This window comes from Periplaneta americana, chromosome 11 (assembly GCF_040183065.1).
Source record: "Periplaneta americana isolate PAMFEO1 chromosome 11, P.americana_PAMFEO1_priV1, whole genome shotgun sequence".
Taxonomy (NCBI): Eukaryota; Metazoa; Arthropoda; class Insecta; order Blattodea; family Blattidae; genus Periplaneta; species Periplaneta americana.
The window spans coordinates 147,917,613-147,932,400 of record NC_091127.1 but is presented as its reverse complement, the minus strand read 5'-3'; the positions used below and the strand labels follow the sequence as shown (position 1 = coordinate 147,932,400).

The 14,788-nt window shown below is 36.0% G+C and overlaps 1 protein-coding gene and 1 non-coding gene across 4 annotated transcripts in view; one reads left to right on the top strand and one right to left on the bottom strand.

Moving 5' to 3' along the window:
• The window catches only part of LOC138709440 (carbohydrate sulfotransferase 5-like), a 585,125-nt gene that overhangs the window by 459,906 nt on the left and 110,431 nt on the right, over window positions 1-14,788 (top strand). The window lies entirely within an intron of this gene.
• TRNAS-GGA (transfer RNA serine (anticodon GGA)) lies at window positions 4,438-4,509 on the bottom strand. Its single transcript has one exon. It is a non-coding gene; the product is annotated as a tRNA-Ser (tRNA).

Genomic DNA, 14,788 nt, shown 5'->3' with positions numbered 1-14,788 from the left:
ATTCAAAACAAAGTTCTCTGACCGGTATTGGGGGCAGAGGCAACAGCAGAAAATTAGAAAAGAAATCAATGATAGTAGGTTTGATGCTAAGAAAGGCATATCGATGATTGATTACTTTATGGAGCTTGTCAAAAAGGGAAAGAGTCTAAATCCACCAATGCCAGATTCTGAATTGATACAAACTATCATATCCCATTACCCGGAAAATATTAGGTATAATTTAATTATCGCGGGACCACGAGATTTTGGGGAGACCATCGACCTCCTGACCGCGCTAGACAGTTCTGATATGACACACAATGGAGGCGAAAGTTATGACGCAACTAATTGTGTAGAGAAGAGAACGCAGGGTTATTCCAGCCACTCGAAGGCGGAGAGAGGGGCACATGGCACCCTCTCACCACCTCGAGGAAACATGAATGTAAATAGTTGGGCAGTTGACAGACAACCAGGCTATGGGTATAATAATAATAATAGTCGGGGTCAAAGTGGTACTGTCAGTCCAAACCGAAATAGGAGGGGTATTCAACCTGTCAGAAATATGTACAACCGCAATAATCCTGGTGTTGACCGCGGTAGCGGAAGTAATGTAAATAGGATGAGAAATAATGGGGGCGGACCAGTCCGCAGAATTAATCACATAAGATGGTATACGGATAGAGAGGCAAATGTGCTCCCTAGGGACAGCAACCCAACCCACTGGATAAGAAATAGCAGATATAGGCAAGGATTCTGGCAGCCTAATTTTGGTAGGGGCTGGAATGATAGGAGAGACTGGCGGAGACAAGAACAAGAAAGGGACCGCAGAAATGCATTAATGGTAGCAGCGCAACAGGTAGACAATAGGATGCCAGCCACGCGTAGCGACGAGTGTGACAGATCAGCAAGTCCGGGTAGAGATCCTTCAGTTTGGAGACCATACCTGCGAAGTGAAGGACCTAGACAACAACAAGGTTCTAGGTAAATACTATAAACAGCTGCCAAGACCATTCAGGCAAGACAATGTAAATATAGATACGTAAGTTGGAATGGTGAGCTAGACTCTATTGTGAAAAGGCAGGATACCAATGTACAGTGCGGCGCAGTGTAACTGCGTACGCAAGACGGATGCGTGATTGAATAATGTGTGACACTGTAAATAAGAATCTTATGAATTTTGTAGATAATGTATGTAAATAGTGTGAGGGATGATTAACAAGTATGCTTGAATAATGACTGTGTGCACAGAGAGATTGTTTAAAAAACATATATGTCATGTTTATTTTAGAATTTGTATAGCTGAGCAAGATGGCGTGTATCCTGGCTGATCGCGATAGGAATAACGGTAGAATGGCATTATCGAAGGCGAGATTTCCCAACAATGAAAATTCTTTAGGGGAATTTCCATTGTTGAGAAAGGGGCACTTGAAGCTGTAGTCGGGTGGTCCGGCGATAGTGAGATATTTTTTTTCTTCTATATAAGTTATAGTATAGTTTCATTTTGATATTTCTATATTTCTTTGAGATGTCTGTTTAACCTACGCCACAGGGATCAGCGAACCGCGTAATAGGTTCTTTATTCACTCAGTCTGACAGGCGCCTAACGCATTTAAAACCAGTAGACGCGAGGTAGGTTACTGAACTTTAGTATAGCATAAAGGGGTTTTTCCTGTCTAGGAACGCGTTGGTAGCGTTGTTTGTATCTGGCAAACAATAGTAGCGTCTGGTGAGCGCGTCACCTTAGTGAGCATTTAAAAGGACGTGAGCCGAGAGCGTGCCACCAGACGATTGCCGGCCTGTGAGCCGAGTGTGTATTTTCCCAGACGATTGCCGGCCTGTGAGCCGAGTGTGTATTTTCGCAGACGATTACCGGCCTGTGAGCCGAGCGTGTATTTTCTCAGAATATTACCGGCCAGTGAGCCGATCGTGTGTTTGGTCAGAAGACTGCCGGCCAGTAGCGTGTTTATTCACTAATATAGTATACGGCCTGTGAGCCGATCGCGTGAGTATTAATAATATTTCCGGCACTTGTTCCGACCGTGTATATCTTATTATTCTGTTTTCCAGCCGATCGAAGTGATAAAGTGTAGATTTCGCACTTTTTAGCTTTGTGTTTTACTCAAAAAGTGACAGCAGCGATTTTAAACTGGCGTTAGACGAGAAGCCGAAATCATACGGAAGACAACAGCCAGTATTCCGTCGCTTGGACTCAAGAAAGGGAAGTGAGCCGAATAAATACACTTAGTGTAACTCTACTCCTTGGTTTCTTTTCGTGAGAACGACGAATACCACATTAGATCCTACGCCCACAAAACCATAAGGTCCCTGAGCAGAGATCTCCTCTACCGGGGGACAAGATCTTCCAGCATCCACCGACGTGTGACTGAGCTAGTCAACTTCACCTCTGCCGGCGACGCGACAGAGAGGAAGATAAACAACAACAACGTGAGCCACCAGGTAAAACCCGTCGCAGTGATCATATCGTCGGATGTTGCACACGTATCTGACGCACATATTCTGAGCTCGCTGTAACTTGACTGACAGTTCAGAACTTAGATCACTTAACAAAACGTCACAATAATCGAAGTGCGGCATTACTAGGGTTTGTGCTAGGGTAAGTTTTAGTTGCTGGGGCAAGAAGTTTCTCAAGCGACTCAAACAGTGAAAGGAGGAACAGATTTTTTCTATCGTTTCTTTAACTTGAAAATTCCAACTTAGATTATTATAAAAAAAGAAGCCAAGATTTTTTACGACAGATGAATAAGGGATTAGCGTAATAAGGGATTAGCGTAAGGGATTAGTTTACGTAAATGGATGAACTACTTTTCTTCCCTCCTATACCTAGTAAAGTGATTTGTTTGTATTTTACGCCAGTATCATCGAACTTAAGTCGTGGCAGGGGGTAGCAAACGGTGTTTCCGGTTCTCAACCGTAAATCCAAAGGTATAACCAAGTTAATATTAGAACATTAGAAAATAAAATGATGTCCCTGTATAAAATTAATGTAACTGTACATTAGTTTAAGGGTATTTCGAATTTCTGGTTGTTGCTGTACGTATTCCGAGATCATATAGCTTGGAATTGATACGTCAGCACGCACATTTTTTCACCTGCAATGTTCACTGTTGCTGGAAAACGAAGCCTGGTCAAAAGTGACAGCGCTACTTTTCACACTGTTCACTCGAGTGCAATATCCCTCTTCAGTCACTGACAAGATAAAGTGGACTCTTTATGTATACCCGTGCTTCGGTCCCTTGTCTGCTCACTTTGTTATTTTCGTAATATACTGGGTGTCATGATGCAAGGATTCCAATATAGACCTACTTGTGTGTGTGTTTATTTATGTGTAGATATATTTATATGCAGTGGCGGCTCGTGGGTATTGAATTAAGGGGGGCTGCATACAAAAATAAACCAAGCAACTTATTTTATTTAAAGATTAGTTCCATGTGCCTTGTCTTGTAGGTTGCAAACTTTTGAATCATCTTCTTATTAAAATCCGGTATGTCGTTTAACATAATCTTCACAATGGAAAACATAGCTAATGCGGTCACTTCTCTCATCGTATTTATAAGATAGATTTTACTCTCTTCAAACACGAAAAGCAACGTTCTGGTTCGAAAGTTGTCATTGGTATAGTGATAGCTATGCGTAGTAGTTTCATAACTTCTGAAAATGCCTGCAAGTTCTCAGATAGAAGAAACTGCAAGAGCTTGATTGCGTCACTGATATTTCTGAATTCTTGTCTCTGATACAACACAGTGAGTTCTGTTTTTAGTTTGTCTTTATCGAACATTAGAAAAAGCTTAACACATACATTTAGGTCATTTTCAGGAAATGAGCTTTTGTAGCATTCAAATTTTTCTTGACACAGAAGAGAAGATAACATCAGATAATCTATGAAATGGTATCGGGTGTTAGCTTGTGTGATAATGAGGTCACATACTTCCTTGGCTGCCGCAACCCCTGTCTGAATCCCTTCGACCTTACGACGCTTTTTAGGGTTTTCATTTTCACACATCTCGCTGCTCAACTGTGCACTGTTCCGTGCTTGCCTCATTTATTGTGATGTTGTTAAATGTTTCAGATTCCATTATGGTTTGAAAACATTCTAGCAATGGCTCCTTTTTCTCATGAACAACATTTACTGTTCTTATTTTAAATCTCCATCTGGTTGCCCCAGCTGATGGAATTGTCTTTCAAACACATTAATCTAATACAGACTGTGAGGAGATCGAGAGAAGAAAGCAGGGATACTGGATAAATTAGGGAAAAATATGCGAGCTTTGTAGGCTATTTTGCTTAGCGGCTCTTTCCATTATGAGATTCAACTGATGGGCACTTAATTTCACATTTCTCCTGCATTGTTAAGGTACTGAACTGAATAGACTCTAAATATTGTACAGAATTAAACATTGTTGCACTTGATGAGAGAGAGATGGAACGGAGAAAAATTCTCTCCGGCGCCGGGATTTGAACCCGGGTTTTCAGCTCTCCGTGCTGATGCTTTAACCACTAAGCCACGCCGGATACAATCCCGACACCGTTGAGAATCGTCTCAGATTAAGCTCCATCTCTTGGGTTCCCTCTAGTGGCCGCCCTCTGCACTACGTCATAGATGTCTATGCACGCAGGACCGAAGTCCATACATGTGTAGAGGTGCACTCAGATGAGTGACTGGTGAATTTTTCTCCGTTCCATCTCTCTCTCATCATCTGAGAAAGCAGAATATCTGCATGGAAATATCATATGTACTTCGGTACATCAAAATAAATATTGTTGCACTTGTTATACTCACAACATTAAAGAAAATGTATTTAAAACTGCGCGCTACTGACAAACTGCTGCAAATTTTGCAGCACCTGGAAACTCTGGATTCATGGCAAGGGGCAGCAGGGGGAGGGGTAAAACTAACGCGCAAAGCATCCGAGAAGAGACTGGCAGCTCCAGGGGAGGAAGTGGCTTCATCCTATAGTCCTTGTCTCTGGTTTCGATCTGGCAGCACCAGGGGAGGAAATGACTTCACTAACGATTGCGTGCATGTTAATGAGAGCGAAATTTTATAAAAAAAAATTCGATCCGCTGAATAGAGACTGTATAACAAATGTATTTCACAACATAAAACGAGACGAGAGCCACAATGTCTGGGGGTGCTGCAGCTCCGCAGCCCCCCTTCGAAAGCTGCCCCTGTTTATATGTATGAAAGCATTTTATACACACTTCCGGTTTGCGCTATTGCAAAAGGAATATATGGACAGGTCAGTTCAAAAAGGCAACAACTGAAAAAAAAAATGATTTTGAGTTAAACATACCTCAGAAATGGAAGAAAATTACTCTTTCTGGTTCAATACAGCAACAACTCGTAACGTTGCGTATGCGAGCATAAAGGAACTAAATTCATATGGAACTGAACATTTCGGCAACAACTCGAAATGTTTCTTTCTCTATCTGTGAGATTCTTATTTCACCAGTTCAAAATGGCAACAACTCGAAATTTTTACTGTTGTGTGATTATCAAAGAGTAGTTGTTAGAGCATAGTTATTTCCTTTTGATCTAAAAGGCAATGAATAAGTTCGAAGTCTCTTGTTGACATTTGGCTTTATTCTGCTTTGTTTTAATTGCAATTTCATCTTTATAATTATAGTGATTTGAAATAAAATAAATATGAGTGTAAAGAACAATTGAATGTTATGTATTAAACCAGCGTTTCTCAAACTTTTTGGAAGTGGGGACCACTTTTTTAAGTCGGGACAGTTCCGCGGACCACCTTAGTCTTGTTCCCTTCGAAAGCAAATTTATAATTTTTGTAGCATATTTTAATACCAGTATATTTATATTTTAAAATATAATTAATTCATTAATTAAATTAAATTAATTTTATATTATTATTAACTAAATAAGCTAATATTAATAAAAGAAAATTCTTTTGTTTATTTAATAATTCAAGGCTATTAGAGTTTGGATAATCTTTAACTTATTAACTAAAAAAATATATATGTTGGTACTCGTATTAATGAGATGGATAAGCCTGCCAATTCTTGCACAGTTGTTCTATATTTGGTCGTATGCTGGTAAGCTTAAGTTGAGATTGTCACATACATCGAGTAGATTTCGGTAGCCTATTTTGTTTTTATTAGAGTTAGTGATGAAAACCCTTTCTCACACAGATACGTGGAAGCAAACTGAATTATAATCTCTAAAGCACCATTGTACAGTTCACTATATTCTCTTTTCACTTGTGATGAGGTCCAGAAATTAACCATACCTTCGCTTGGAATTTCATTTTAAGTCCGGTCTCATTCGAGAGTTCAGTTAACTGTTCTCTTTCACTCAATGAAAGTTTGTTATTTTCAATATCGCAATGAAAGTGATCACGAACTCGTGAAAATTCGTCATATTTACTTGGAAAATAAGTTTCAAAGTGTGGCTTCACAGCTTTATTATTGTTGTACAACGTACAGTACGTGACCATTTCAATGTGCAGACTGGGTGTCAGCAAAACTATTAAGAAAGTTATCAATACATGAAAAGGTTCGGTCCTCTGTTATGAATTTGGGTGGTCCCTGGCTGGGTTACAGGCGCGGCGCCAGATGTGCAGGGAAATACCATATTCATAGTGCTTTAACCCCCTCTTTTGTTTTTGAGAATAGAGTGGGAAGCCGGTTGACGGATAGGGTAATAAATTTCATAAAATGTCAGTACTGGGAGAAAAAGTGAAAGGCGATTGCCACGTGTCATTTCCAAACTCTGAGATTTTCAGCTATAGAGTGATACCACAGTCTACTGTATACAGTCGCGAAGCTCAATATGTAGTAAAAATGCAAACATGGGTAGTTGCCCACCACTAGGATCGCTACTATCGCCTCATCATCGCAGATCTCTCTCCTAGCAGCCGACAAAATATGTTATACTTTCGTTGTCGTGTTCTTTTGGAAAAATTAACACCTTTCTTCCATTATTGAAATATTAAATGCATAAAGTTAATTTATTATTTTAATGAAGTATATTAAATTCCACCATAAACTCGAAGATACCTGCAAGAAATAAGTTAATATAATTTTTGTTTGTGCAAAACGAACTGAAATTTACTGTAATAGCTTCACTCATTCAAGATTATAGCGATAATTAACTATGAAACCAATAAATATTAATTTGCATTTCTCTTTACGACAATAATAATGGAAATATGAATTAATGGAGTAACTTACGTGTACCGGTACTTGTAGTGTAGGCTTACGTAGTTAACAAAGTGGGATGAGGTTAAGCAATAATAATCACACCAGAATTTGAAATAAAACGTGATCAATAAATTTTATTGTAACAGACTTTTTCTACGTCTCTAGTAAAGCAACAAATAAAAATAGCAACAAAATTAACAGCTATAATTAAAAACATATCCTTTGAAGAAAAAAGTAGGCCTAAGCAATAATAATCCCACCAGAATTGAAAATAAAACGTGATCAATAAATTTCATTAAAACAAACTTACTTTTTCTACGTCTTTAGTAAAATGACACATAAAAATAATAACAAAATTAATTGCTACAATTAAAATATATCCTCTGAAAAAAAGTAGACCTAACCTTTATTCCTCTGGAAATTTAGCAGCCTAAGTGACAGAATTAACCGGTATCTAATGTCCTTTTGGTTAGACTGAGACATTTCATTGTGAAATTTAAGGATATAATGTATTCTAACAGTCACAAAGAACTTCAAATTAACAGTTTTGTTTCTGCACGGCATGCTTGTGGAAACCCAGGAACCTTTCTGAATCTCTCGGAAATCGGAAAAATGATAACCCTGGCCTCTTTCTCTTATTGTTGCTACAATTTATAGCACTACAAAGTCTCCTCCTTGTCCCATATTATTATCCCAATTATTATATTTTAGCCATTAACATTTTCATTACAACCAATAGCGAACATTTCACAAGCATCAATGTGAAATACGCAACGAGCTAGCACTCGATAGAAATACGACACAGTCCAAAGTCGACCATGGACAGTTTATTGTTTCTAGTTGCTAACCGCTTGGAGCGCTTTATCACGAGATTTGCAAAAAAACATCTCAAGTTTCGCGACTGTATATAGTAGACTGTGGTCATACACAATTCGTTTGAATTTTATTTTTTCTTCTGCATCTTTGAAGGACCACAAGAGCAGATCTCGAGGACCACATGTGGTCCGCGGATCATAGTTTGAGAAACGCTGTATTAAACTATTAAGCATTATTCCTAAGCACTATATCCAGAGACACACGTAACTCCAGAGTTTTAAGGCGCCATGTCAGGCTGTTGATAAATTGATCTTCACAGCTGGCTTCACATGGGTAAAAAAATTATTTTCAAGAATTAACTGGAAAATCTTGAAAGTGCACCTGTTAAAACATCGATGACATTAAATTTCCACCACCAACATTTCCATAAAAGTAGTCCATCCCAAAACGTTAACTTTGTTTTTCAAAGTGCTAAATTTTTTAATTTTAAGGGGACACTCCACTAATCATTTCTAACCAAATTTTGAACTTCCAAATGTTTTTGGCTTTTGATTTTTTATTTTTTCTATTTTTATATAAATATTTTCAAACGCAAGTTTTTAGTAGATCATCTCAATTTTTAAGCTTCCTTTGTTTTGGTTACATTCACAAGACATAGAACAACAAATCTATTTAGGCCTATTCCTTTTGAAATATCTCATTTATTCAATTTAAATTTTTTTTGATAACTTGAAAATACTTTTTTATATAATTCATGAAAAATATTATTAAAATAAACTAGCATCAGTTCTTACAAAATAAATGCGTAGAAACATGCAGCTATCTCATAAATACTTGCAGTAAAATTTTCATCCGCATTGATTAATATTTGGCGTAAAAAATTTGGTGTTAAATCAAGAAAAATAAACTTACGGAAAAATGGATTTGAAAGTAAAATTAATATTTATGTAACACATACCTACTAAATTTCTCCTCCTCTACATTTATATAGTAACTTCAGAGAGCCAAATATACAACAAAAAGTTACTAGATTTGTAATCAGATATTTGTAAAAAAGGAATTGTTTGGTAAAAAAAAAATAATTTTGACAGTTCTTTAAATGTCACGCCCCTTTATAGTCTTAATTTAAAAACATTTTTAAACATATTTGTAACCAGAATTGAACCAAATCCTTTTGGGATCTGGAAATATACATTCTAAAGACGTGAAATTGCCAATAAATTTTTTTAGGAAAATTTTCATGATTTTCAGCTAAAATCTACCATCCCTACACATTACTTTACTCAGGTGATCTTCCCAACCCTACATTCTTATTCAGTTATCTTGCACAAATACACTGGATTTCAAAAACTATTTTTATTTCTGAGTAGACCGTTATAAAAAGGACCGGATCCCTATGTAATTAAATATTATTTTTGCGTGTGATAAAACACAATTAACAAAGTTAAAAATTCCGAACATGAAGTTTCAAGTTTAAAACCCGAATTTTATTTCACATAAAAACACATTTTCACAAAAAAATTATGTAAATACATATTTTCAGGAAATCTATTATAAACACATAAATCTTGGAGTTTTTTGCTTAAATAATGTTTTACGAGAGCTTTTAAACATTTTAAAACTAAATCAATTATGTCACTCAGATGTACGTTATCTTTTTAAGAATTCTTGGTTGCTTTGTGTTTCTAAGCGCTGTGTGGTGTATCCGTGATCCATTTTCGTAATAGCATCGCCTCAAGTTCTGAGAACTGCTAGGCAGCATATCAGTGTTATTATTAGAGAATAAATTAACATGGACAAGGAAGATAGATCTTGCAACACATAATTAGGAATGTTTATTGTTGCTGAAAATGATTTCATTCCACGCTTTGTTTGTGAAACACAACAGATAAGAGCTCGGGTATGAACATTATTTAATTTAAACAAATCTCTGTCCTCTCGCTAATGTCCATCAAGTGAGGCAATACGTCTTGTTGTGATTCCCTGTTATCGGGCTTCGTCAATCGATATCCTTCAAGATATACTGAAAGATGGTTGTTTAAAAAACGATTTGGCTTTCCTATTAGCAAATCTAAGCTTTTTGTGTGACACCATAAAAAACTCGAAACATCCAAAAACCTGTTGTCTGAAACAGGGAGGTGCGTGCCGTGAAAATTAAACTAGACTCGCTACCAGGTTCAGAAGTACAATTACTAAGGGACAAATTCCAGAATGTGTTTGGGAAAAAACAGTGGATATAAAAAAATGTGTAAAGTTGCTCAAGTATTGGAGGGTGTGCCTGTAGGTGAAATTGACGTTGTTTGTGTTTGTGACGTTTCTGTCTTTAAATATGCACGTCTGACGTCCTGTGATGTGGAAAGATCGTTTTCATAGTATAAGTCGTTGTTCAGAGATAATCGGCATGCATTTGTGATGGAGAATTTGGAGATGACCTTTGTTGTTCACTGCAATTCTCGGCCAACTACTAGCACTCAAGTGTGGTTGGTGAGTACCTAGTAACATTTTTTTTTTCCAAGCTAAGTAAGGTATTTTTGTCATATTAAAAAGAAATATATATATTTTTATTTTTAGCATATATTTTCGTACTTTTTAGCACATAAAAAATAAATATATTTAAATTTTTAGCACATAAAAATCCGCTCCCTAGTTATAATCATAACAAAATATTATTGGAATATTTCGTCCGTTACTCCTTAGCCGTTTGTCCGCTGTATAGTTTACGTCCCGTGAATCTTCACTATCTTACCGGTAATTAAACCCGGCTGCACTGGATTTCTAGTTGTAAGCTTTACCTATTGAGCTGCAGTGAAGAACAACTTCCTACATCACGGTTACTTAAACATAATGGTGTTATGCAACATGCAGGACTCGAAGACTGTGTTTATTCCACCTATCAAGGGAAATAACTTGGTAGCGTTCTCTAGCTAACAGTTTACCTCCTTTTATTGCTGTCATAATTTAGTGATGCATATTTGCTACTGAATTAATAACAGGAATGGTACTTTATAGCGGTACTGAAATATTAATTTCTTTGTAGTTTCCGTAGTTGCCAATTTAATGAAGTTACTTCAGCATCAAAGTGCGATGAGATCAGGTTGCGATGTATTAGTAACACGATTCGAGGGCTGTGTAGTGGTGCAACTTCGGCTGGTAATGGGGTAAGATTTACTCTCCTAAAAATTTAGAGGGTAAGTAGTATAGTTTTTACCGCCCTCCCCCGAAAATACTACAGAGGTACAAGTATATAGTATTCTTTTACCTTTGTTTCTGACCAAAATTTCAAGTTTATTATTTATTTTAATGAGATGAAAGAACTTCTAAGTCCTATAAAAAATAACAAAATTCGAACAAAAATTTTAGCTTTCCAAAGGAAAATACAGGTACGATGTAAAATCTTAATTGACGACAATATAGTAGAGCAAGTAAGAGATTTTAAATACTTTTCTTATGCTATACAAAAATATAAAACACATAGTAAACGAAAGGCTCTAAGATCGGAATTTTGTCATGGAACACGATTCTTTTTGTTTTCGACAATTCGATTCGAAAATTGCTGTGTCACTTTTGACCGTGTTTCATCGCCCTCTTTCAAGTTCAATAACGTTTTACCTATGTCTGATGGTTTTTATTTATCGAACGCTTTCACAATAGGCCACTGGAACACAAAAAAGAACAAAAAAAAGTTAATGGAACTGTCAGTGCATGAAATGTAAGTCACAGCCACTAGGTCGCAGCACAAGATTAGATACCGAAGTTCGCATTGTAATGCAGCTTATCCGAAGTGGAATAAACATTTGTTTTCACGCTTGTTAAATACTAAAGCTTTTCTGTTTTATTCCGGGTTTAGATCTCGTCCTCTCGTGCCTATGAGGTTCATGAGATAATCAGAGTATTTGAGGTTCACTGCATACTGTTAATTATGTTTCTCCCTATGAAATAATAATTATAAATTTCATATTGCGTCAATAGTCAATCAGCCTGACTATCTCTCAGTGAGGACAGCAAAAATATTTTAACTGGAAAAGTTCGTACAAATGAAGTTGTATGCAAGAACCTGGAATGGTGCCTCGTGAAATACGGCTCCAATATGCCCAATACCTGTCCCCTTTGTTGTCGTTTTATTAAAATAAAAAAATTGAGTTTCTATACTCCCGTCGCTCTAATTTCCGGCAGCCAATCGTGTTGCAGGTCGGCTACATTTAAACGTGTGCGTCTTGTGATTCGCTGATTCATTTCTTAAGGCTCGATAAATAGTTAATATAATCGCCCGCCATTTTAGCTCTTTCGTTGGCATTCGCAGAAAGCACACGAAGAAGTTATTTGCCGCTCAATTATTTGCTGAATTACATTGCGTTTGATTTATTATCATAGGAGCTACGACATGATAATGTTTAACGGTGTGGCAAATAGATTCCTCGTATGGTAGCTCGGCAACGTAAGAACAAAAATGGCGAACGATACTACCTACCTAGACTTTATAAAGCCTTCACTTTCTAAGACGTAAGCAAAGAGGCGGAGTCACGCCGGAAATAATAGCGTCGGGACTATAACATGAGTATTGATTTATTTTTAAGTTAAATAACACTGGTCAACAAAATTAAACAGGTTTTCGGATTCAGCGGACATCAAACCATAAGGGACACATTATTTTAAGTCGGAGCAAAATTCTTGTTGTTCAGTGTTATTATAAAACACGGAATAGGGGAGTAGTGGGTACAGTGAGACACAAAATATTAAGATATAGGCTATGTATGCAAGTGATAATTGAAGTGTTTTTAAAATCAAGTGCAATAGAAATAGACATTAAAACATGGAGTATAATACATAAACAAAAATGTTAATAGATGAAGGACATAATATACAATACGTGCTTGTCAAAAAAATGCAAATGTCTCTCTGTTCCCATTCAGGAGGGTACAGTGAGACACCACAGTGTCTATTAACGGACATTGAAATTATTTACATTTATTTAAAAAAAAAAAACAAAAACTTGCTGTCTCTTTATCTTGACATGTTCTGTAGGCTTATTTAGAATCATTTTGATGTCTGAGTTCGAAACCATTGAAACATCTGGAACATTTGGAAAAGTGAATTTTTCATGACATTTCAAACTTTTGCGAAAAAATGAAATGAATTTTTGGTGACAACAAAGCTTATGATTATAAGAATTTAATGTAATTCTTTATTATTTTTTAACATTTTCTTAAATTTTGTGAATAATTTTTTATTTATGAAACCATTAAAACGTAATGTATCCATTATTTTAAGCTACAGTTCCTAAATTGGTTACTAGTATGTTCATTTTTAATGTTAGTTACTGGTAAATGTAATATAATTACAGTTTGTTTTTGCAAATCATAGGTACATGGGAACAGTGAGACGTCTCAGTGTACCCTTCAATGGCATGTCTCACTGTTCCCTTTACGCATAGTTCATTTAAAAATGACGCCATCACTTCAAAATTAAAACAAGAAAGACAAAACTTTGCCAAACATAATCTCAAATACCATAGTATTAGCACGGTCTACTATATACAGTCGCGAAGCTTGAGGTCTTTTTTTTTTGCAAATCTCGTGATAAAGCGCTCCAAGCGGTTAGCAACTAGAAACAATAGACTGTCCATGGTCGACTGGACTGTGTCGTATTTCTATCGAGTGCTAGCTCGTTGCGTATTTCACATTGATGCTTGTGAAATATTCGTTATTGGTTGTAATGAAAATGTTAATGACTAAAATATAATAATTGCAATAATAATATGCGACAAGGAGGAGACGTTTGTAGTGCTATAAATTGTAGCAACAGTAAGAGAAAGAGGCCAGAGTTATCCTTTGTCCGATTTCCGAAAGATTCAGAAAGGTTCCTGGGTTTCCACAAGAATGCTGTGCAGAAACAAAACTCTTAATTTTGAAGTTCTTTGTGACTGTTAGAATACATTATATCCTTAAATTTCACAATGAAATGTTTCAGTCTAACCGAAAGGACATTAGATACCGCTTAAAGTTCTGTCACTTAGGCTGCTAAATTTCCAGAGAAATAAAGGTTAGGTCTACTTTTTTTTCAGAGGATACATTTTTAATTGTAGCTATTAATTTTGTTATTATTTTTATGTGTTATTTTACTAAAGACGTAGAAAAAATAAGTTTGTTTTAATGAAATTTATTGATCACGTTTTATTTTCAATTCAGGTGGGATTATTATTGCTTAGGCCTATTTTTTTTTCAAAGGATGTGTTTTTAATTATAGCTGTTAATTTTGTTGTTATTTTTATTTGTTGCTCTACTAGAGACGTAGAAAATGTCTGTTACAATAATATTTATTGATCACGTTTTATTTCCAATTCTGGTGTGATTATTATTGCTTAACCTCATCCCACTTTGTTAACTACGTAAGCCTACACTACAAGTACCGGTACGCGTAAGTTACTCCATTAATTCATATTTCCATTATTATTATTGTAAAGGGAAATGCAAATTAATATTTATTGGTTTCATAGTAAATTATCGCTATAATTTTGAATGAGTGAAGCTATTATAGTTATGTTTCAGTTCGTTTTGCACAAACAAAAATTATATTACTTATTTCTTGCAGGTATCTTCGAGTTTATGGTGGAATTTAATATACTTCATTAAAATAATAAATTAACTTTATGCATTTAATATTTCAATAATGGAAGGAAGGTGTTAATTTTTCCAAAAGAACACAACGAAAGTGTAACATATTTTGACGTCTGCTAGGAGAGAGATCTGCGATTATGAGGCGATAGTAGCGATCCTAGTGGTGGGCAACTACCCATGTTTGCATTTTTACTACATAT